This window comes from Schistocerca serialis, chromosome 3 (assembly GCF_023864345.2).
Source record: "Schistocerca serialis cubense isolate TAMUIC-IGC-003099 chromosome 3, iqSchSeri2.2, whole genome shotgun sequence".
Classification (NCBI taxonomy): Eukaryota; Metazoa; Arthropoda; class Insecta; order Orthoptera; family Acrididae; genus Schistocerca; species Schistocerca serialis.
In genome coordinates, this window is record NC_064640.1 from 374290156 (window position 1) to 374313356 (window position 23201).

Consider the following 23201-nt stretch of genomic DNA (forward strand, 5'->3'; position numbering starts at 1 on the left):
CTGGCCCGCGCTGACTGCTCTCGGAATGCAGCAGCGCTGTTCCGTCGCTACTGGAGTACTGGCTATTCGTCGTGTTCTGCTGTCCCTGTTAATACTTATCGGTAAAACGAATACTGTACTTGACTAACCTGGGACCGCTGTATCCAATAGGTACTTAAAAATCCACTTTAAAAATAATTTTGTTTGTAATGGGAAACAAATCGACGCTCTTCGTCGATTCTGGGTATCGTATTCAAGGCGTGACAAGAAGTATGTGCATGTACTGACGCCAGGAACACATAACACAAACGAAATCACAAATATCTGCCAAAACACAAGAGAAAATACTCCGGTCAACACTTGGGCGGGACGTCCACCATATTCCAGAAGCCTCCGTATAGTGCAGGGTGGAGTTTACATCGTTCCAACATTACCGATTTTCTTTCCTATTCCATTGGCGCATTGAGGGAGGAGAAGTGACCGTCTATATATTTTTCTACGTACCCCGATCTCTATTGTCTTATTCTCATGATCTCTATGCTAGATATATGATGGTGGCAGCATAATGATCGCACAGCATTTTTTGAATAAAACTTATGTAAATTTATCCAACAGGTTTTCGTGAGAACTACATCGTCTTTCTTCCAAGGGTTCCTATTCATGTTCACCGATCATTTCTGTTACACTTTCATATGGTCTAGGAGAGCGTCTCTGAATTCGTTCGATGTCTTTTGTCATGCCTCCTACATAGTGGCTCCGAACACTAGAACAATACTCTAAAATTGGTGGCACCAGGATCCCGTATGCGATTTCCTTTACAGATGCATTGTATTTTCCCAAAACGCTTCCAGTAAATCCAGGTCTTCCATTCTCCTTCTTTAATACTGAATGTACGTGATCGTCCCACTTTATACCGTTTTTTAGCATTACCCTTAAATACACTGCATGACAAGAAGAATGAAGCTCCCAGAAGACATGATCAGATATCACTGTAACTTCTTGCACGGACATACCATCGGCGGGTACGTAAATGATTGGAATTGCAATTCTCTGTGACAGATAGAATGGCTCCCAGAGTGCGTTAGTGCTGTTCTTATTTAGTGTTTTTCGTGTTTAGTGTTTTTCGTGTTTAGTGTTGTGCAAAAATGGTTCAAATGGCTCTGAGCACTATGGGACTTAACTTCTAAGGTCATCAGTCCCCTAGAACTTAGAACTAATTAACCCTAACTAACCTAAGGACATCGCACACATCCATGCCCGAGGCAGGATTCGAACCTGCGACTGGAGAGGTCGCCCGGTTCCAGACTGTAGCGCCTAGAACCTCTCGGCCACCCTGGCCGGCTAGTGTTGTGCACGTTTAGTGTTGTTTGTGTTCACTGTTGTTTCTGTTTAGCATTGTTCGAGTTAGTGTTGTTAACAGGCCTGCTAGGCTATGTAAGTAGGATGAACAGAGTGAAATGTTGCATCACCACGGTGAAGGACACGGGGGTGTCGCGTACTCGAATGAGACAGCGTTATCAGCACCTTGCAGGGTTTTAGTGGTGGCGTCATTGTGGGTCTCCATTTGGCCTGCTGTCAAATCATGCAACATCCAGATCTGTAGGACATTCGGTTGCTATAGTAGCCTGATGTTGGGCTGCATGGGAACGTGAGGGCAGTCATACTCGTCGTCAAGGTTCTAGTCGACCACATCTGACTACACTAAGGGAGGATCCCTGTATTCTACACCAAGTACTCGCAACTCCTGCAAATCTGCTCCTGCCATCCGAGTACAAGTATTGAACTCTCTACAACAATCTGTGTCATTCCGCATCATTGATCGGCGACTAGCACCAGCTGGACTACGGAATTGTCTTCTCGTCCAATGCGTAGGTTACCGTTACTGTCATAACAAAAACTGTCGCTTATGGAGTATTGCCGTGACCACGAAGCCTGAACTACTGACCAATAGCGTCGCATTGCGTTCAGCTATGAATTGTGGCTCTGCTCTACCCCAGATGTCCATCGTCTGCAAGTATGGTAGGGAACAGGGCAGAGGTCCCATTCTTCCAGTGTTTTAGAGAACCGGAACGTTGTTGTTCCTGGCGTTATGGAGTGGAGAGCGATCGGGCTATGAATTCAGGCCAAGGCTAGTAGTGATTGAGAGAATTCTGACGGTACAAAAGTACATCATGGACATCCTGATTTCTCATGCATTACCTCTCATGCGATAGTATCGTGGACAATGCTCGCCTACACACGGCCTGTGTCTCTATGGACTGTCTACGCGATGTTTTGGTAATCCCGTTCAGTGACATCCCCAGAACTGTTCCTAACAAAGAAGACGTCAGTTCTGTCTCAGTACCATTGTCCTGGATATGAATGACCAGTTACAACAGTTGTGAACCAGCTTGCCTCAGGGGGGACTTAAATGGCAGTTTTCCCCAACCGAATCAGTGCGTGCATCCAGGCCAGAGGAGACGGAACGTCATACTGATGACTGATCTCATACTGCCAAGTTCTTTGTACATTTTACTCGATTTAGCTATCACTGAAATAACATGTCAGACTCTCTCAATCCGTGAAGTTTTATTTCATTTTCTCTTCGTCTTTAGGGTACTTGACTACCTGACTTCTCTTTGTCAGGCAGTGTACGTATACCGATGGGAGTGGTGGCGGCATCAGGCCACCATCTAGAACAATCCCGACCTCGAAGAGAATCGGGATAACGCAAAGAGGAACAAGAAAAGCACTTGACATGCTAAAGATGGTCACCATTAATCTACCGTGTTCTTTCTTTTTATTGCAGGCATTTCTTACATTCACCCACATTTAAAGAGAAATGCTATTCATTCAATCGTGTGTAAATTTTGTCAAAACCTTTCTACAATTTCTTACGATTATACAAGACAATACTTTCCTCTACATAGCAGAACTGTGAGCTAAAAACGTTTTACTGCTGCTAGTCTTGTCTGATGAATCGTTTATGTACATTGGCAATGTTACTCTGTCCTATTGTGCTTCGTTGGGGCACATCCAGAAATTTCGTTTCAGTGGAACACTCGGCGTCCAGTTCTACTAGTTCTATCGGTCTAGGTCTTAACAACTGACTAATTTTGAGCTTTGAGTACCCGCGTTTGCTCAGGCACTTGCTCGCGAGCAGAACAGTTGCGCGCGCATTAAAACGGTCACGACAACACATGTGACGCTCCAACTGTGAAATCGGACAGGATCAGTTTTAACAGTGGGGCCACCTGATAGCAGCACTAGCGAGACAGCACTGTGCCACACCTACAGTGTTTTCGTATTTCAATCTGCAGTGCTAGGAATCTTATCGTTTACACAAAAATATAGGTTCCCAAAATGTTTAGTTCAAATGGCTCTGAGCACTATGGTATTTAACTTCTAAGGTCATCAGTCCCCTAGAACTTAGAACTACTTAAACCTAACTAACCTAAGGACATCACACACACCCATGCCAGAGGCAGGATTCGAACCTGCGACCGCAGCGGCCGCGCGGTTCCAGACTGTAGCGCCTAGAACTGCTCGGCCACCCCGGCCGGCAAAATGTTTAGTGTACCATAAGACACCGAATACTTTCAGGAAGTTGACTTTACAAACGCATTACATGTCTTACCACATCAGAGAATACGGAAACTGAAAATGTGAATGACCTGAAAATATGCAAGAAGGTTTAAAACTTAAAAGGCTCCTTTAAGGCGGAGGAAGAATAGGGAGAAAAATCAAGTGAGTCTGCCGTTTGGTCGAGCTACAAAACGGCACCACCTTTAGTAAAATCTTTGCGTCCTTTCAAAAATGGTAATTTTTGGAAATTTGTGGTAAGTTCCTATGGGGCCAAACTGCTGAGGTCATCGGTCCCTAGGCTTACACACTACTTGATCTAACTTAAACTAACTTACGCTAAGGACAACACACACATCCATGCCCGAGGAGACTCGAACATCCGACGGAGGGAGCCGAACGAACCGCTGCAAGATGGTGATTTAGTAACAGAATCCTTGGCAGTCGCAGCTGAGCATTTATGTCCAAGCCAGGTAGAAGTGTCACATGGTGCTGTTATCAAACATGACAATCATGTGTCACGCATAGGTTATGATACACGACGTTCAGAGCAATTCCTGAATATTTTGCCCGCATCTCGTGGTCGTGCGGTAGCGTTCTCGCTTCCCACGCCCGGGTTCCCGGGTTCGATTCCCGGCGGGGTCAGGGATTTTCTCTGCCTCGTGATGGCTGGGTGTTGTGTGCTGTCCTTAGGTTAGTTAGGTTTCAGTAGTTCTAAGTTCTAGGGGACTGATGACCATAGATGTTAAGTCCCATAGTGCTCAGAGCCATTTGAACCATTTTTGAATATTTTGTTGCATATTCTGTGTGTGTAAAATATTATGGGACTTAACTGCTAAGGTCATCAGTTCCTTTGCATATTCTCTAGCGCTCTTTGAACGTGTAGGCATCACGGGCACATAGGTGGATGTGAAATTCTTACCAGTGTTAAAGAAAGTGTAAAAAATGTATGTTTGTCAAGGAATTTATTAGCTTATGTATCAACAGACGCAGAGTCAGTCACACAGGGGAAAAAAAGTCCAGATTCGTAGCGTAGCTGGATGGAAAAATAAATGTCTTCGAGTACTGAATTCGCGCTGATTTACAGCTTGAATATCCGTAGTGCGACAGGCAACATAAAGTCATTCTACATTTCTCCAGGCATTTGGGTCAGATTCGATTTCCTTATTTACAAAAATCTTCATCCTCTTCCCTGTGGCCGGCCGAAGTGGCCGTGCGGTTCTGGGCGCTACAGTCTGGAGCCGAGCGACCGCTACGGTCGCAGGTTCGAATCCTGCCTCGGGCATGGGTGTGTGTGATGTCCTTAGGTTAGTTAGGTTTAATTAGTTCTAAGTTCTAGGCGACTGATGACCTCAGAAGATATGTCGCATAGTGCTCAGAGCCATTTGAACCAATCTTCCCTGTGACGATGGAGGAGATAGAGTGCTTGCTGTTCGCAGACTTGTGGCCACGGTCTACTCCCGAAACACTTTTACTGTGAAGCCTTGCACTAGTCTTATGGTCCTCGGGCAAATCACATATTGGCGAAGATCCTCCTTATAATCGTTTCTTGGTTAGCAGTCGACCGGGTGGTGCGATGTGGAACGCCTTTCGGAAATCTAGGAAGGGAGAATGTATCTATTCACCTTTATCTAGTGTTAGCAAGATGTTGTGGATGAATAAAGAAGCTGTGTATCACACGGATGGCTTTTTCCTGAATCAGTGCAGCTTCTTTGTGAGGAGCTTGGTTCCCTTCAGGACCGTCACAGTAGCTGAGCTTTTAATATGCCCCAGGATCCTGCATCATACAGACAACAGCGATAACGGTCTGTAATTCTGAGCTTCCGATAGTTCACCCTTTCTGTAAATAGGAGTAGCCTGCACTATTTTCCAGTCACACTGGACTATTCGCTGCGCAAGAGATTCTCGATAAATATGAAGTGGGAACCGAACCGATTCCTATTCGTATTCAATACAAAATCCGCCGGCCGGGATGGCCGAGTGGTTCTAGGCGCTGTAGTCTGGAACCGCGCGAGCGCTTCGGTCGCAGGTTCGAATCCTGCCTCGGGCATGGATGTGTGTGATGTCCTTAGGTTTGTTAGGTTTAAGTAGTTCTAAGTTCTAGAGGACTGATGACCTCAGAAGTTAAGTCCCATAGTGCTCAGAGCCATTTGAACCATTTGAACCAATACAAAATCTGACTGGAATTCCGTCAGGCTTACCTGCAGTCAAAAAACAAGATATCGGTCTCAGCTCAGCTAACTCTTGCCTTTGGACCTTATGAACTAATAGAGCAAGTTGAGTTCATAAGAATGATGGTTCTCACAGAGTAACCGCGAGAGGTGGCTCAGTTGTAAAACACTCGCATTTGGGGGAGGGGAGAGGGGGGGCGGTTCCGATACCTCTGCGACCATCCAGACTTAGTTCTTCTGTGGTTTCCCTCAGTCACTTAGGCAAAGGCTCGGATAGTGCCCTTGAAAATGACACAGCTGATTTCCTTCCCTAGTAGGAGCTTGTGGCCCTTCTTTAATGTCCTCGTCATCGACGTGACATTAAACTCTAATGTCCCATCCGTACGTTTTCCTACAGCGGAGTTGTTCAGTCTCTAGACAAGTCATCATAAGCGAGCATAAAATATTTTTGTTTTCCATTTACGTGGTATCCTTCGTTCCTCCTCCTACCTACGATAAACTGTAGCTACAAGGGCGATAGTTATACATATATACATATTCGACGTGGAATCCAACTGACGCCCTGTCCAGTACAGTAACCTTCCCTCTACCATGAGATTAGAGCTGATTTTCAGTTCAGCTGTCGCTCTTGATGCTGTGCCGACTAGCAGACAGGGTAAACGCTTTTCGTAGGGCGATTAGATAGAGACCTGTGGTGAGTTCGAGCCACGCCTCATTTCTTAGCTCTGGCTCGGGGCAGCGGGCAGCCCGTTTGTTGATATTGACGTTCTCCGTTGCCGCGCGACAAGAGGCCTCGAGTGCAAAGGAGAGGGCGTTCCCCGCTGTCCACACACTCAGCTCTACACTCGCTCCATAAACACTGTGCTGGCTCTCGGTTGCTCCAGCCAGCTTGCTTGTGTAGAACAGTTCTTGCTAAGCAATGCTGAAATTTTTACAAAGCACAAAGTAGCCGTATTTCCGCACTGACCTTTCCTCCGATATATATACTACATAACGCGATCACCATAGATATTTCATAAATGGTTCAAGACGTCGAAAATAGACTTTTTACTCGTCATATTCCACAAGACGGCGAGTACTTTTTTATCTTTATATTTTTTAGGTAGCGATATATTGAAATAACTGTGTTTTCTGTTTTTAGTGGATCACTGTAAATATTTCATTTGGTATTTCAGGAGAGAAATACAGTGATATAATGCATGTTATGAATTGAGAAATTTTATTATTATCATTGTTATTTAAAGTAGCTACGATGTGCTAAACATGAAGTCTAACTCTGCTGGGTCATCGCAGTTTCACCTACATTGGTAGCCAAACATCGGTTAATACACTAAAACTGTGCTACTCTGGCACATTTCTGCCACAAATTTAGCACATATCCCGAATAATTTTAACAAATGTTTCACTGCTAACTTTATCAAGAATTATAGCACGGTGCTCCTCCTTGCAACGGCCATTGAATGCTGTTGGAAAAGTATTTCATTCCGTTAAAGAAACACAGATCTGTCCAGTATCACAGCAGATTTAAAAAAGAGATTATTAACCATCCCGGACCACTTATTTGGGTCCTACCATTGTCGAAAAACTTGTACCGATATCATAAACCGTTTATGAAGGACATGAGATTTTCATGTTATGTGGGATACACTCGCTTGCTGTTTAAGTTCATTAATATTCAGTCCCTAATAATTCGCGTGATGTTGCTACAGTCCTTTGAGGGTCGCTTAATAACGAGGATGTTAGCTTGAACCTTTACAAAAGGAACATAAACTACTGTCATCGATATTGTACTGTTCAATGAGCTCCTCGTGTTTATCCTCAATGAAACACCACGGAATCCCATGCCTTCCACCTACATTGCACCGTTATTGCTCCTCTAATTCCCGACGTTATCTTTCAGCCGATTAACTCCGCGGTATCTCCACAATAATAGTTTGTGTGTGTGTGTGTGTGTGTGTGTGTGTGTGTGTGTGAGAGAGAGAGAGAGAGAGAGAGAGAGAGACCACGGCTGATACGGGAAAATGTCTTCCTTCACGATACCTCCCCTACATTTATACAGCCATTCTGTTAAGAACTTTACCCTTACCACCTACCTCCATAATACAGCTAAAACTTGTACTAACGTTAGCATCAGTCTCATTCATCACAATCTGTATGATTTCCTCATCCACATCCACCGGACTTTCTTTTGCATAAAGAGATCTTCTTGTGGGGCTGATGCAACTGTGCAAGCCTATTTTGTGAAATGAAGAAATCATACAATAGTTGCTGTATCAACATGCTTTCTTCCGGCTTATGAGCACTTACAGTTATATCATCTGGTGCAAACTGTAATAATGAAAATATTGCAACAAGTTCCGAATTGTTCGATGCCTTCTCCAGGTCTTTATTTCTCCATAGACATGCATCTCATTTTACTTACTTATACACTAAAATATCTTGATTAATATTCGAGTGCAAACTAGCTTGAAAACTCTACTTCCTAACTTAAAATTCCGAATAGGTTAAAACCAATAACAGAATGAAGTCAACCACCATTATTCACATACAAAAATTTCTTATTTGACATCTCCCTACTTATGCCCCTCCCTGCATGTTCGACAGCGCCATGCTCTTTGCCTTTCCTTTTATATGTACCTCTCCTTCTACACCTGCCAATTTATCATGCGCACTGGTACTCGAATTTACAGAGCACATCCATAAATTCTATACAACTCGGAAACTTGAGTAGCAGGACTGCTGTCGCGCCTCTGCCAACAAATACCTACTCCTCTACACTTCCACACACTCCATATCCTGTTCCAATTTAACTTTCACTGACGCCTGCTTCCTGGTTCACGCAGAAATACACCCTTAGTGCTAGGTATAGCCTCTTATTTTCCTGTTCCCTCCATAAATCCAAGCTCCATTACGCAGCACCTCACCTCTGATTTCATCACGTTGAACTCATATTGCAAACACATCCAATTCGCTTCACAAACCTTTCTCAAGTCCTGCAGCAAATTCCTGATCCCTGCATAATCTCTTTTCCCACGCAACCATCCAACCATCCACGTTACCATGAATAGCTAATAATTATTCATCAGTACTGAAACTGATCGGCTGTCGGACCCCCTCCGTCTAAGCAGGCGCTGCTCATGCATGGTTGTTTACATTTTTGGGCGGGTTTAATGACATCTCTGAACAGTCAAAGGGACTGTCTCTGTGATATAATATCCACAGTCAACGTCTATCTTCAGGATTTCTGGGAACGGGGGTGATGCAAAACTTTTTCTGATGTGTGTATTACTGCGTAATTTCGCATGCGATGCACCCTTAAGATGTTACTGATTTCCCTTCAAACGTCCAAGCCCATTGCAAGTAATTTTTCACGCTGTCTCTTGTTCAGCTGCAGAACTTATGGCTCTCTGTCTAACAATGATAAGCAACGTATCTGAGTTGTGATACTCGGCGAACAGTGCGGAAATTTCAGTGGAGGCTGTACCTGCGTGCTTCTTCACAAGATATATCACCCGATTTTTCGGATCCGCCCCTGTCTTCCTTAGTCTGTGATGCAAATTTGAAGTTCCATCGTGTTGATCACGGGCTGTATTGTCGCTCGTCATGTTCCTGTAACTTTGCGTATTGCGGAACTTCCTTCCCTATAATGGTATAGAGTATCCCTACTATCTTCTTTTCTTGTATTTCTCACTTTTTGTACGAAATGCCTACTCATTCATCACAGTCCCGCAAACTTTCAGAAACTCTAAATTTACAAGAGGTGTTTGATGCTATGGGTGGCGAAAAACAAAATGTTCCTGATTTATGGCAATTTCTTAGCTGTAATACAAAAAAACAGGAAATGTTATGAACTGTTTCTGTTGGCAAAATACATGGTTGCTGAAGCGCACAATTTTTTTTTTTTTTTTTTGTCAGCACCGTCCGAAAATATAATTCCGTGGTTTAAAAGTCCACCAGACAGCATCAGGCTAACTCTGGAAAGGAAACAAAATGGAATCACCTCTTCCTCTCTCTAGTGAAGAAGTTGGACTGAATTCTTACTGGATTTAAGGGGAAAATTTGGGAAGAGAATTGTCTTTCTTGACAGAGTTCCTAGAAACATCCTACGATAAAACATCCTACGATAAAATTACCAGAATCTTTTTATTGCTGTTTTTACCCTAAGGTGGTTAATGATAGGGAGAACAGATGTATGACGCAGAGAGGTGTTGGAACAGCAATGATTGCTTTCAGCTATTTATGCCTGGTGCGGTCAGTAGTTAACGCTTTTCTGAAAATTTCTAATGAAAGATGTTACTATCAATATTTTTTTATAGTCTACTGCAAACTTCCAGATGGTTTCATAATCTTTATTTTCTTTTTAGAGTGGGCTTCCTTTTGACTTCGCTGTTGCCTACCACTGTCGGACACATAAGGACAACTGAGGTAAGGATCACATTTCCTGTCAGAGACAACGTCTAGAAAGTAATTTATACCATTGCATTTCGTATATTCTGTAAAGCAATTTGAGAAAATATTTTAAAGGTTTAGTTAGTAATAGCATCATGGGCATCCACAGAAATTTATTGAGGGGGGGTTGGGGGGAGGGCAGAAACTTTATAAAATTGTCATTTGTATACCACTGAGCCAGTGAGTTTTATAGCACCTCATAAGCTGTGATACAGGCTAAGAGAGAGGCAACGAAATTCTCTGGCTACATCTGACGTATCATTATTGGCAGTTTTTTCTCAAAAAGAATGGTTCCCAGTCGCGGAAAAAAAATTCCGTAAACACCTTAGGTTTGGTCAATGTGCTGTAGTTTATGTTGGGAGACAGATTCTCCTGGTGGTTTCAAACATGAGACTCAGTAACGCAGCACTGCAACGAAAAACTACATAGCCTGCCTTTGGAACAATGTAATATCTGAAAATGTTTAAACGATGACGGCGTCAGTAATTTCGAAGGCACCACGCAAGGAAATTTTCCTCTACCCTTACCATTTTTGGTGGAAGAGTAAAAAGAATGCTGTTCATGGAACTTGGGAAACGTTCATATAGTATAGTAAGCAGAAGATACAGCACATACTGACTCACTCTTTGCTAGGAAATTCTAATGCATCTTGCAGCTATCATACTGTTATACGGAATTTTATTCGGAGGAAGCGAATTTCAAAAGTCATGCAATCATGTTGATTTTTTTTGTTTGACTGTAGTGTAATATAAATAATCTACTCTGCATCTAGATCAGTACACCGCAAACCGCCTGACGATGTATGGCAGAGGGTACCTCTGGTATCACTAACTGATCCCCCCTTTCCTGTTCCGTTCGCGAATGGCGCGTGGGAAGGATGATTGTCGTTAAAACTCTGTATTACACATAATTTCTGCAATTTTCTCGTTTTGTCATTTCATGAGACATGGGAGGGAGAAGTTATACTTTGTCCGACTCTCCCCGAAAGATACTCGCTCGAAATTTCGGCAGTCAACCTCCCTGTGATGCACAACGCCTCTTTTGTGGCACCTGCCATTGGAGTTTGTTGAGCATTTTTGTCACGCTCTCGCGCTGATTAAACGCCACTCCTCGTTGGATCATCTCTACCTCTTCTATCGGTCCTACAGGATAACAGTCCCTGCACCGCTCATCAATCTTCTGTAGGCTCTTCTGGGGATCGTTACTGTCGTCTGGAATTGCTACCTTCTTATAGACAACGGCATCGTCTACGAAAAGCCTTAAAGAGGTTCCGACGCATTCTACTAGATCATTTACGTAGCCCACATTCCAAAACGCAACGACTCTACACACTTCGTTTGGGTTCTCCCAATATTACCTTTACTACTGTCGCCGGCCGGAGTGGGTAAGCGGTTCTAGGCGCTACAGTCCGAAACCACGCGACCGCTACGGTCGCAGGTTCGAATCCTGCCTCGGGCATGGATGTGTGTGATGTCCTTAGGTTTGTTAGGTTTAAGTAGTTCTAAGTTCTAGGGGACTGATGAACTCAGAAGTTAAGTCCCATAGTGCTCAGAGCCATTTGAACCATTTTACTACTGTCAATTTTGTTCCGTCAAGAGCGACGTGCTGGGTTCTGTCTGCACAGAAATTTTGAATGCAGTCACCAATCTGACCCGATATTTTTTCTCACTAAACGGCAATGTGGTAGAGTGTCAAATGCCTTCCTGAAGTCGACGAACATGGCCTCAATCTGAGCGCCCATATCTACAGCACTATGAATCTCATTGGGGAACAGAGACAGTTGAGTTTCGCAAGATCTCTCTTTGCGGAAACCATGTTGTTCTTTATAGAGAAAATTTTTGTTCTCTAAAAACGTCATAATAAATGTGGATAAAAGGTGTTTCATAATTCTACAACATACAATGATGTGCATCTGTCCTACGACCCTACTAGCTAATAGGGCAGTCGACGACTAGCACATGGCTTTTGAGAGAACAGAACAGATTAACACTCAACTGCAATAAAACGCAATTTAACCAGTTTCTGGTGTGTAATTCTTGTAAAATCAATATGGTATTGGTACAAGGTGATCAAACAATCAGCGAAGTCAAACTTTTTAAGCTCCTAGGACTGAAGGTAGATGAAGTATCACGTTCAAGATCCTGTGCTTAAGTGAATGCTGCTGTCTTCACTATCATAATAACAATAAACATAGTCTCTGCCACTGAGACAAGTAGGATTCTTTACTTTGCTTATTTTCACTCTGTTTCCTCGTACTGTGTCATATTCTGCGGAAACTCCGTGCGTTCACCACGAATATTCTTAGCCCAGACAAAGGCCGTCAATAAACTGAATACTTGTGAAAAACAGCCGAGGTGGAAAGCTTCAAAATGTCCTTTAACAAATATACCGCTGTGATGCCCACCTGAAGAAAATGATATAGCAGTTCATTGTAGAGTACACCAACCAGAAAGGGGAAACGGTCTGGATGTTCTGAACTTGGACAGGGTAGGTCGAAATATCGAAGGATGGGACTTGCTTAAATCTGCTGCCAGTAAAATACCAAGGGCACTGTAGTACGAGTTTTACAGTAGGGAGCATAGGGATGCTGATGAAGCATGGTCTAATACACCTGTTAACCCAACAGGTCAAGAGCAACAAGATTTGGAGCTTATGCGTACAAGAACAACTACTGCAGCAGGACAGTCTCGAGGATCAGTTCAACAACGGAACAGTAAGGAGAAAAGCTCTTCGGGCTTCCTGAACTCGAAAGGAGATGACGATGATGAGTCGGAATCGGATGATGATGAGTAGATCAAGGAATGATTTAATGTGTTCATTTACAGGATTGTTTAAATGGCATTAACCATGTACCAATAATGTGTTTATTTGGAGTACACAACTGTAAAAAAAGTAAGTTAGTCGTAGGAACCTAAGTAGTAATTCTAAGGCCCGAGAGCCGCCTAGCCACGCAATATCATTTGGTAGTAGTTTAATACAGGGACGGACTTCAATCTCCTAGCATAATTGTATAGTCAGTACTCCTGAGCAATTTTAAGGTTGCTGATGACTGTTTTAACGGTTTAAGGATGGAGGGTCAAGTTCAAATGGTTCAAATGGCTCTGAGCACTATGGGACTCAACTGCTGAGGTCATTAGTCCCCTAGAACTTAGAACTAGTTAAACGTAACTAATCTAAGGACATCACAAACATCCATGCCTGAGGCAGGATTCGAACCTGCGACCGTAGCGGTCTTGCGGTTCCAGACTGCAGCGCCTTTAACCGCACGGCCACTTCGGCCGGCGAGGGTCAAGTGGTTGTGGCTTTGTGTTCTCTTTTTTCTCTTACTTTTGCTTTGCCCTTCTTGGTCTCTTTCTTTTCAACATTTTTTTTTTCTTTTCATATAGCTGTAGAACTTAGTTGTAGACACCAATATTACATATGCAGTTTCAAACTGAAATATATAGAATATAAGACCTGCCTTAGAATCACAACACCGAGGAGTCAGATGTACAGCGATAAATACATAAATAAATAGTTTGCTGTCGCTCATTTTGTTCCGGCTTATCGACAAGCACCGGCACGAAGACGAAGATCGCAAGAGCAAAGAAAGCGGTGAGACGACGTCAGCCAATACCCCGCTGACAAGGACCGCACCACGACAGGGACGCCCCCTAACCGAAGAGAATATAAGCGCCGCTGTTGCCAGCCTCGAGCGGACAGTATTACCACAGTACCAGATCGGGACTCGCAGACCAGCACAGTACTAGGAGAGCACGACGAGAGCAGTGACGTGTGATCCATATCCATTGCTTACATGGACATTGTCTATAGCAGAGAACATTTCTTATTTGCATGTCGCCCATCGCTTGCGACACCGTTGTAAATTCAAAGTTAAGTATTGTCAATCTTCTTATTTGTAATAAAAACCATTAATGTGATTTGCTTGAATTGTTGTATAGCATTCCGAAAATGCAGCATCCTTTAGCCACCCTATACGAGACGAGTGGGCAGGACCCCACACATTTACTCATCTATTCACTCAGCTGCAGTTATTTTTCTACATCGCCTGCTTAATGTCTTTTACTTTTCCACCTATCACAATTAATGTCCCATCAGTTTCGAAAAGGATAAAGTCAGCTGTTTGGCTGACACATGACATTACTCTAATTGGGATTGGAGTTAAACAGCCGGTTAGGCTGTGATATTTAACTAAATGTCAGGAGGTTTGGGATAGGTAGCGCCCACACGGATGCCTCGCATTTAACGACGAGAAAAAAGAATGACAAAAGTCGGATTGTAAATATGAGGAAGCGAACGCAGTCACTCCCAATTTCTGTTTCGAGTATTGCTACGTTCCTCTACGGATGCACGCCCTCCTACACTCAAAATTCTGTCTCTTGAGCTATTTGTGTGCAGTTGTTACTGAAACGTGAAAAAATTTTGTTTAATATCTTGAGAAATGCCTACCTTCTCAAAAATTTATTGAAAATCAAAAGCCAGCTGCTGTGGATGAGCGGTTCTAGGCGCTTCAGTCCGGAACCGTGCTGCTGCCACGGTCGCAGGTTCGAATCCTGCCTCGGGCATGGATGTGTGTGATGTCATGTCCTTAGGTTAGTTAGGTTTAAGTAGTTGTAAGTCTAGGGGACTGTTGACCTCGGATGTTAAGCCCCATAGGGCTTGGAGCCATTTGAAACTTTTTTTTAATCAAAATTTGCCACAGCAGGATAACAGTATCAGCTTAACTGACACTGAGGTGTTGTAATGTTAGCCTTCATTTTTTTTTGAATGGGAAACTCAGTTAGTTTTATTCACATGCTACTCAAAATGCTCAGTACTCTCCACAGATTCTTTTTAAGACTATTTTCAAGAATTACGGAACTTACTGTCAGTTCGGAATTGCCTGTGCAGTCTTTTCTTGCTTCATGACATTCCTTTGTTCATCAAACATACTTCGTCGAGCTGTTTTACGCCTCTTTGTGGTTTAAAAAAATACAGTATCGTTCTTTTACACTGACCAGTCACATTAATATGACCACATGTCAAAAGCCTGAATAATCACCTCTCGCAGCGCAAAACATGTGCAGGAAGAGAGTCGGTAAGGTTCTGGAAGGTACTATAGGGATGTGAAGCCATGCTTGACTCCAGGGCCACGGCCAACTGCGCTACGTTTCTCGTTGGGGATCCATGGCATGAGCAGCTCGATCGAGGTGGTCCCACAGTTTCTCGATTGGGTCTAAATCCAGGGAGATTGGTTCAAAAAATGTTCAAATGTGTGTGAAATCTCATGGGACTTAACTGCTAAGGTCACCAGTTCCTAAGCTTACACACTATTTAACCTAAATTATCCTAAGGACAAACACACACACCAATGCCCGAGAGAGGACTCGAACCTCCGCCGGGACCAGCCGCACAGTCCATGACTGCAGCGCCTGAGACCGCTCGGCTAATCCCGAGCGGCCAGGGAGTTTGGTGGCCAGTGCAGTACGGTAAACTCATCCTGGAGCTCTTCGAAACAGCACGTAAGCTGCGAGCTGTTTTTCTGGTAGATACCATCGAGCCGAGAAAAAAACATACTGCTTGTAGGGGTGGATATGGTCCTCTAGGACATATGCATACTTGTGTCGATTCATTGCGCCTGACAGAATGACGAGATCACCGAGGAAATGCCACGAAAACGTTCCTCAGACCATACCGCTCCATCCTCCGGCATGGACCATACCGGTGATCGTTGCAGGGTGTTTGCTGTCTGTCATATGGAGCATAAAACGCGAGTCATCTGAAAATGCCACCTGTCGCCACTCAGTGGGCGTCCAGTTGCGTTACTGGCGTGCCAGTTCCAGTCTTCGTCACCGACGAACAGTGGTCAGTATGAGTGCATGAACCAGGCGCCAGCTTCAGATGCATATACGCAGCAACATTCGCTGAATGGTCGTGGAGGAGACACTTGGTAGCCCGTTGATTCATGTGGGCGGTTAGTTGCTCGACGGATGTACGTCTACTCGCACATACAAATCTCCGTAACCGTTATTCACCCTTGCCCGTGGTGCACCGCAGTTGCCTCGGATTCGGTTTTGGATAGCGCCGTTTTGTCATGCACGGTATACTTTTAACTACGGTGGCACGCGAGTTGTTTATAACTTACCCATTTCGGAATTGCTGCCACCCTTGGCCCGAAAGCCAATAACCATACCCTTTTAGATGTCAGATAAATCGCTCAGTTTCCGCATGGCGACAGTGACTGCACTATATGTACATTTAATGTGGAAGGGGGGGGGGGGGAAGAGAGAAAGGAAAGGGAAGGGGTTACTGATGTCCGCTACATCGGGATATTACGCGGAATCAGCGGCGACGAGTGAAAAAATGTACCAGGCCGGAATTCGAACCCGGGATTTCCTCCTTACTAGGCAGCTGCGTTAACCACTGCACCAGTCAGGACACGAAGTACTGTCGCAACTGCGCGAGCTATCTCGGCACGCTTCACGCCCGGCCACACTCCCTTCTAGCGCCACCTCTCCATAGCCCATCTAGGCTAATCAGTTTTATGAATGTGTGTTGTCTGTTCTATCACATGTCTGAAGGAACAGATGCCACGCATTCACATAAATGATTGCACTGTTTTTCCACGTCCCCTTCCCCCTTCGACACGCCTTATGTAAGCTCCACTGTTACTACTGCCACCTGCCGTGTGTGAGTGGTTATTGCACATTGATGTCGAACATAGGCGGTGTTCACATTAATGTGACTGGACCACATACTGTGATAAGGTAGCTTCTGCCGCAGTGTATTTGACTAAAATTCTCTTGATTTCCTTGCTGCACTGTATTTAAATGATATCTTAGTCTTTCGACGTATTCCTTCGTCGTCGTTATCAGGAGATGACTATATTAGCTGGAGTTTATCAAATACTGACAATCGCTAGAACTACGTTATGGTGACGTCTTGCAAACATTGGGAAATTTACAATTACTACGAGAATCTATGTCGATGTCTGTAACGGATGGTCCTAGTATGTTAAGTGACGCAGTTTAGTGTACATAAATGTTCCAATGGCATTGTCCTCAATTTTGTTTTTCTGTAATTTGGTTTCTTCAGTGTAATGTATAACACAAAATAGTCCTCATTATTTGTAAAATACCGATCATCGTAAAATTCTTTATCTTCGTACAGATGTACTACAGAATGCCGTTCCTCTTTATGATCTGCCTGTTATCGATATTATGCGACTTAATACAGGAAAGAGAACGCAAATTGGCATTTAGTTTTCCCTTCCACAATTACTGATTATTATTTTCGTTTGATATTCGTTATCGATTGATTTTCATGATGAGTACATTACAAGTGTTGAATAAATCAGTGCATCTGGTTTCAGGGTTACTTGCAACCCTTCATGACATTCTGTTACTGCTTGTAATTCACATCAGGGAACAACGTTAGAATATTCATGTCCACAGCACGTGGTATATCGTGGTTCCTTCTTATCGTTCCAGAATATATTTGACCTTTTGACCACACGCTCATTTTCATGCACTACATCTGGCTAAAGTGACAGATTTGCATAATGTTATGCAGATGCTGAAATGGCTTTGGCTTCTGTTGCCGCGTCGTATTACTTCGCACCAACGTAGGTGGCCCAGTGGTAAAAAACTTGTATTCTGTTCTAGTAAAGTTCTAATCCTGCTTGAGTCATCCATATTCTGTAAGTCACTCTAGGTACATGCCAAGGCAACAGCTCTTTCCATTTCTCATTCCTGCAAAACTCCTGACATTACAAAATATCTAACGACAAACATCTTTTTTCCCTAAAATACCTGTATTTGAATATTTTCGTACTGTCGTATGTGGCAGCCCAAATAAGAAATCTGACTTACTGAATAAGACTGTCAGTCTCTAGAGGATAATCTTTAGTTGCTTATTTGAGTAGTTTTTAATAACAAAAATCATAGACCTTGCGTAAACTAAATTTTTAAATTACTACACACACGAATGACATCGTCACATCTACCAAATCTGCACACCAAAATCATTGTTCTTTTTAATATATAGCCTCAGTTTCTTATATTAATCGTCATAACTTTTTCGTTAACACAGATTTACAAAGACACTCTTCAAGCAAGCGTATAACGCTATGCGGAGGGTAGGTACTTTGTACCAGAAGTAGCCCTCTCTGTCGCATTTCTTTCTCGTATGATACCAGGAAGAAATAATAGTATGTGTGCCTCTGTATGGACCCTAAAATATATATCTTATCTTGCTTTCGTGGCCTACAGTCGAGATAAACGATAGGGGTACCACAGTTCTTTTCATATCTACTTAGAATATCTCTCCTCTAAATTCACACATTACTGCTTCGCGAGAACAATGTCTCCTTTCTTCCAAATATCATCAATTAAGTAGAATCGAACAGAAAGCTGCCTATGTTCTGGATATCAAGATAGGCACCAATTTTGTCGGCCGCTGGTGGCCGAGCGGTTCTAGGCGCTTCAGTCTGGAACCGCGCGACCGCTACGGTCGCAGGTTCGAATCCTGCCTCGGGCATGGATGTGTGTGATGTCCTTAGGTTATTTAGGTTTAAGTAGTTCTATGTTCTAGGGGACTGATGACCTGAGATGTTACGTCCCATAGTGCTCAGAGCCATTTGAACCATTTTTTTTAGGCACCAATTTTGTTTCTGGTGATATTATCACCTGAGTTCGCTTTTTTTAATCAAGCGAGTATCCTCTTTCAGAATCTGTTTGGTATTTGTTGAGTATATTTTCTGTGAAAACTTTGTTGTTCCTAGAAAGAAGTAATGAGAGAAAAGCGATACTGGAATTGCAGTACTTAAGTTCACTGGGAACACAGTGTCAGTTATGTTCATACAAAGAACAGAATGAAATTTAAAATGAAAGTCTCACAGGAATTGGGTACGAGCGAAGTGAAATATAAAGATTTTCGAGAGTTCCTTCGTCACTGAGGCGAATACAGCATCAAGACTGAATCACAAAAAAGAAGATATTATTGCATTCATGCAGATGATACCGAGCTACATTTTTTTGAAAGTGAGAAATTTGTTCCCGGGGTGTCTCTCAAAGCAGTGTCCCGCTGATCCGAAAGTAAGATCACCTACCTATTTGCTAGAATATTGATGCAAAATTCATATTTTTATTGATTACAACAACCATTTTCCAAATAAAAGTTGCCTGCGAAAAATAGTTATTTATGACTTTGTTACAGTATATTGAGACATGAAGGATTACATATTCCGGGGCGAGCTTTCCCTGCTTTCATAGTCAATTGTAAAACTGTCGGAAACTCAATAGCTCGAAAGTGTCGATGCTGGCCATACTCTCCGGGCATTTCAGATCGAGAGTTGGAAATATTCTTCCCATTAATGCATATTCAAATGACCATTACAGCAAACTTCATTTCCATGGCAAACATCTGCCCATAATCTACAAAATGTGATTTATGGAACATTGTCATAGAGCACGGGCCAGAGAAGAGCCTTTTTAAATACTGACGAATCGTCAAGTACAGCACGCTCTCCGAATGCAAGCATGTGTATATTAAGCAAATCTGATGAAAGGCCTCAACACTTATTTGTGGCATGTACTATATGGCTGAAATGCTCATACACAAGGCTATGCATTGGCATAGAGTTGGATGCCTTAGCTGCTTAGAGGCGTTTGCTTTCAGCAAGAACTTAGGACATAAAGTGACGAATGATAAACGCATGTTGTGTCGATAACAAATAAAAATTATTCAGGTGTGGGGAGGACGCGCGCTGAGGGTTCCTTGCAAACATAATTATGTGTATAGATAGTTCATCCATTTCGGGAATTGAGAATTGCAATGATTTTTGCTTGTTATCGACACTGATACTGGCAACATATAGGCACCGGGGGGGCTTTCAAGAATTTCTAGAATATATTAACATCAAGTTTGTCGACGGGCAACAAATGACAAAAGAATTATTTTTTTCGTATGATATAATTACAAATTAATAATTTTCTGATTTTTTTCCATTACTTGTACTTTGAAACCTTATTTGTTGCCAAATTTTATGATACTAAGTTAATCAGAAGTACCCTACTGGTTTTAATGAGTTGTTTAGTGGAATGACGACAGTGAAAATATGTGCCGGAACGGGACTCGAATACGGATTTCTCGCTTATCGCGAGCTGTCGCCTCACCATTAGGTAATTTGAGCACGTTTCACGGCCAGCCAAAATCTTCCATATGTTGCCAACCAGGTGTCTACAACCTCCACCCGTACATCCATTATGTACACAGGGTGAATCACCTAAAACTTGATCCGCAAATACTGCGGAAATAGGAAGTGCTATTGATGTGAGGTTTCCACACGATGGATCCGTAGTCGGGGGCTCGTATTGTTAGCCAGTCAACAGATTATAATAATACTTAGAAACCGTATTTTGTGTGCAAACATAGACTTTTTTTTAAATAGAACAATGCCTGTTGACATTAACGAACTAAAAGTAGGCTAAATTAGAATGTCGGTGGAGTTTTGTTGCAGGATCCTAGTGTGAGCCGTTTACGAGGTATCGTATTTTGAAAAGTTCTCACACCGACACTTATACAATAACGGTGGTAACACACACTGAAGAACAACACAAGTGCGTACACTACTTATGTGGATTCTTACCAATAACGAGACAATTGACAGTCACAGGTTGTGTTCAAAATGACCACCAGCAGCGGCAATACGCTTCCAGTCTGGTATAGAACGACTACTGCACACGTGCTAGCATTTCATCGGATATGTCCGAGCAGGCTGCAGTAATACGTCGTTGCATATCGTCGGGTGTAGTTGGTATGTCCTTGCAGACAACATCCTACAGCTTTCCCCACAGAAAAATAACCACAGGTGTCAAACCCGGGGGACGGGCCGGCCGAGGTACAGGTTCTCTGCGACAAATCCACCGGTTTGAAAACAATTCGTGAAGATATGCTGTAGTACTTCGTGCGATGTGAGCCGGACAGCCATCATGTTGGTACCACAGGTACCCTGCAGAGGAACTTATTCTGGCATCCGTGGAAGATAGCCTGTAGGAGGCTGCAATACTTGTGCGCCTTCAGTGTTCTTTCGATGGAAAACGAGCCTGTTAGCTGCCATGATTGGTAAATGTGGGTTCATCACTAAACAAGGTACATGATACATCTGGAATATCCTCTCTTAATGCCCATGTACAGAAATTAACACGATTCTCATAATCGTTTCCATGCAGCTCTTGACGGAGAGAGATGCGATAGAGATGGAACCTACGCCTATGAAGAATGCGTAAGACACTAGCCTAGCTCATGCCACTTCTTGCAATTGCGCGGGAGTTAATGTGCGGATCAACTGCAAAAGCAGCAAGAACATTAATTTCACTCTCTCCTGTCGTCACCTGTTTCGTTCTGTAACGTGTCTAGGTGTTACACTACCACTGTCACGTAACTGGCTGAAGAGGTTGATGAATAGTTGCCGCGATGGTTGCCATATATATCGGTAAATCTCACGACCTACTGCTTGGACTGACACACACTGACTACAAGTCGCATTGCACTCAAGGAACACATAAGCTCACTGTAAGCGAGCAATAACCTAGCAACTACGCAGGTTGAATAGCACAAACAAGTACCAGGATGGGAACTTTTCAAATTACGATATATCGTAAACGACTCGCACTAGAATCCTGCAACAGACTCCACTGACATTCTAATTTACCCTACTTTTCGTATGTTAATGCCAGTAGGCATTGTTCCATTAAAAAAAGTGTACGTTTACACAAAAATACATTTTCTAAGTATTTCTACAATCTGTTGATTGGCAAACAACACGAACCCCTGACTACGAATTCATTCTGTGAAAACCGCACATCTATAGCACTTCCGATTTCTGCGATATTTGCGGTACAAATTTTAGGTGAGTCACCCCGTATTTCCCTACAGGGAGGACGTTTTAAGTGAAAGTCGCTCTTCCAGTGTCGGCGGATAAATACGATGCTGCGGTGCCAGTGTAGTTCAGAAGTACGTTGCAATGTTCCTTCGGATATGCATGCATTCCAGTATCGTATTTAATGAGTGGGTTAGCGAGTATCAAAATATGTGACATAAATGGCCGTATATTTTGATTGCATTGACTTAGAAGCTTAAATTTTTTACATCAGTCAGGGACCTTAGATCCTAGTACGTGACATAAATTTCAAATTCGTACATTTAGCCGTTACGAGAAAAAGGGTTTTCAACAGTCGGAAGGACGGGCAGACAGACAACAAAGTGATCCTGTAAGGCTTCCGTTTCTACCGACTGAACCCCTAGAAATGAGCTTTGCTGCTGGTGAAAGAGGCCATTTGGTGAAGTCTGTCTCTTTGTGAACGATTATCTATTGTGTGCAGGAAGAGCGGCACGGAGAGTGAACGAGTATACAGGCTGACAACAAAGCGTCGTTGTCGATCACTGTACAGTGACAACCGCTCCTGCCACATGACCGTAACGAACTGTGTTATATCACCTAAAATGGAGTTGTCAGCTCTATCGCACAGGTCACACCAATACACAAGAGATGAAACTAATTCGCTAAGTTATAGACCCATACCACTGACATCAATTCGCAGTAAGACTTTGAAACATATACTGTACAAGTGGAAAAATGCTCCTATCGGGCCACAAAAAGGATAATATGTTCCTGTTTCAAAAGACTGTGACTGAATAGTGAGGTACCAGCTGTCTGATTTCACCTTCCTCAGCACTTTAAAAAGTTTTTCGAAAGTGTTGGCACGTAAACGTATCCATACTCTTTTTTATATGCAACTCACATCTCACTCCCACAACCTCTCCTAACTGTAACTCGTTCACAACCTCTAGTACATCGCTCTAAGTCGCTCATACCAATCCACTCCCAATTGGCCATTCCCAGTCACTCATTAGTGCAGCTCATTGTCATTATCTCTTTGTGTCTCTGTCATTGCCTTCTGTCTCACAGCCACAGTCTTTTTCGTTCCGTCCTCCTACTACTATCTCCCTCTTATTCTCTCATGCTTGTACTGCCTCATTCATTCATTCCCACTTCTGCCG

At 43.1% G+C, this 23201-nt stretch overlaps 1 protein-coding gene across 1 annotated transcript in view; it reads left to right on the forward strand.

The window, feature by feature from the left end:
• Positions 1–23201, forward strand: part of LOC126470197 (catenin delta-2) — a 494830-nt gene that overhangs the window by 192118 nt on the left and 279511 nt on the right. Inside the window, exon 2 of the mRNA XM_050097862.1 lies at positions 10076–10136. The gene's annotated coding sequence lies outside the window, so the exon portion shown is untranslated. The remainder of the gene's footprint in view (positions 1–10075; positions 10137–23201) is intronic.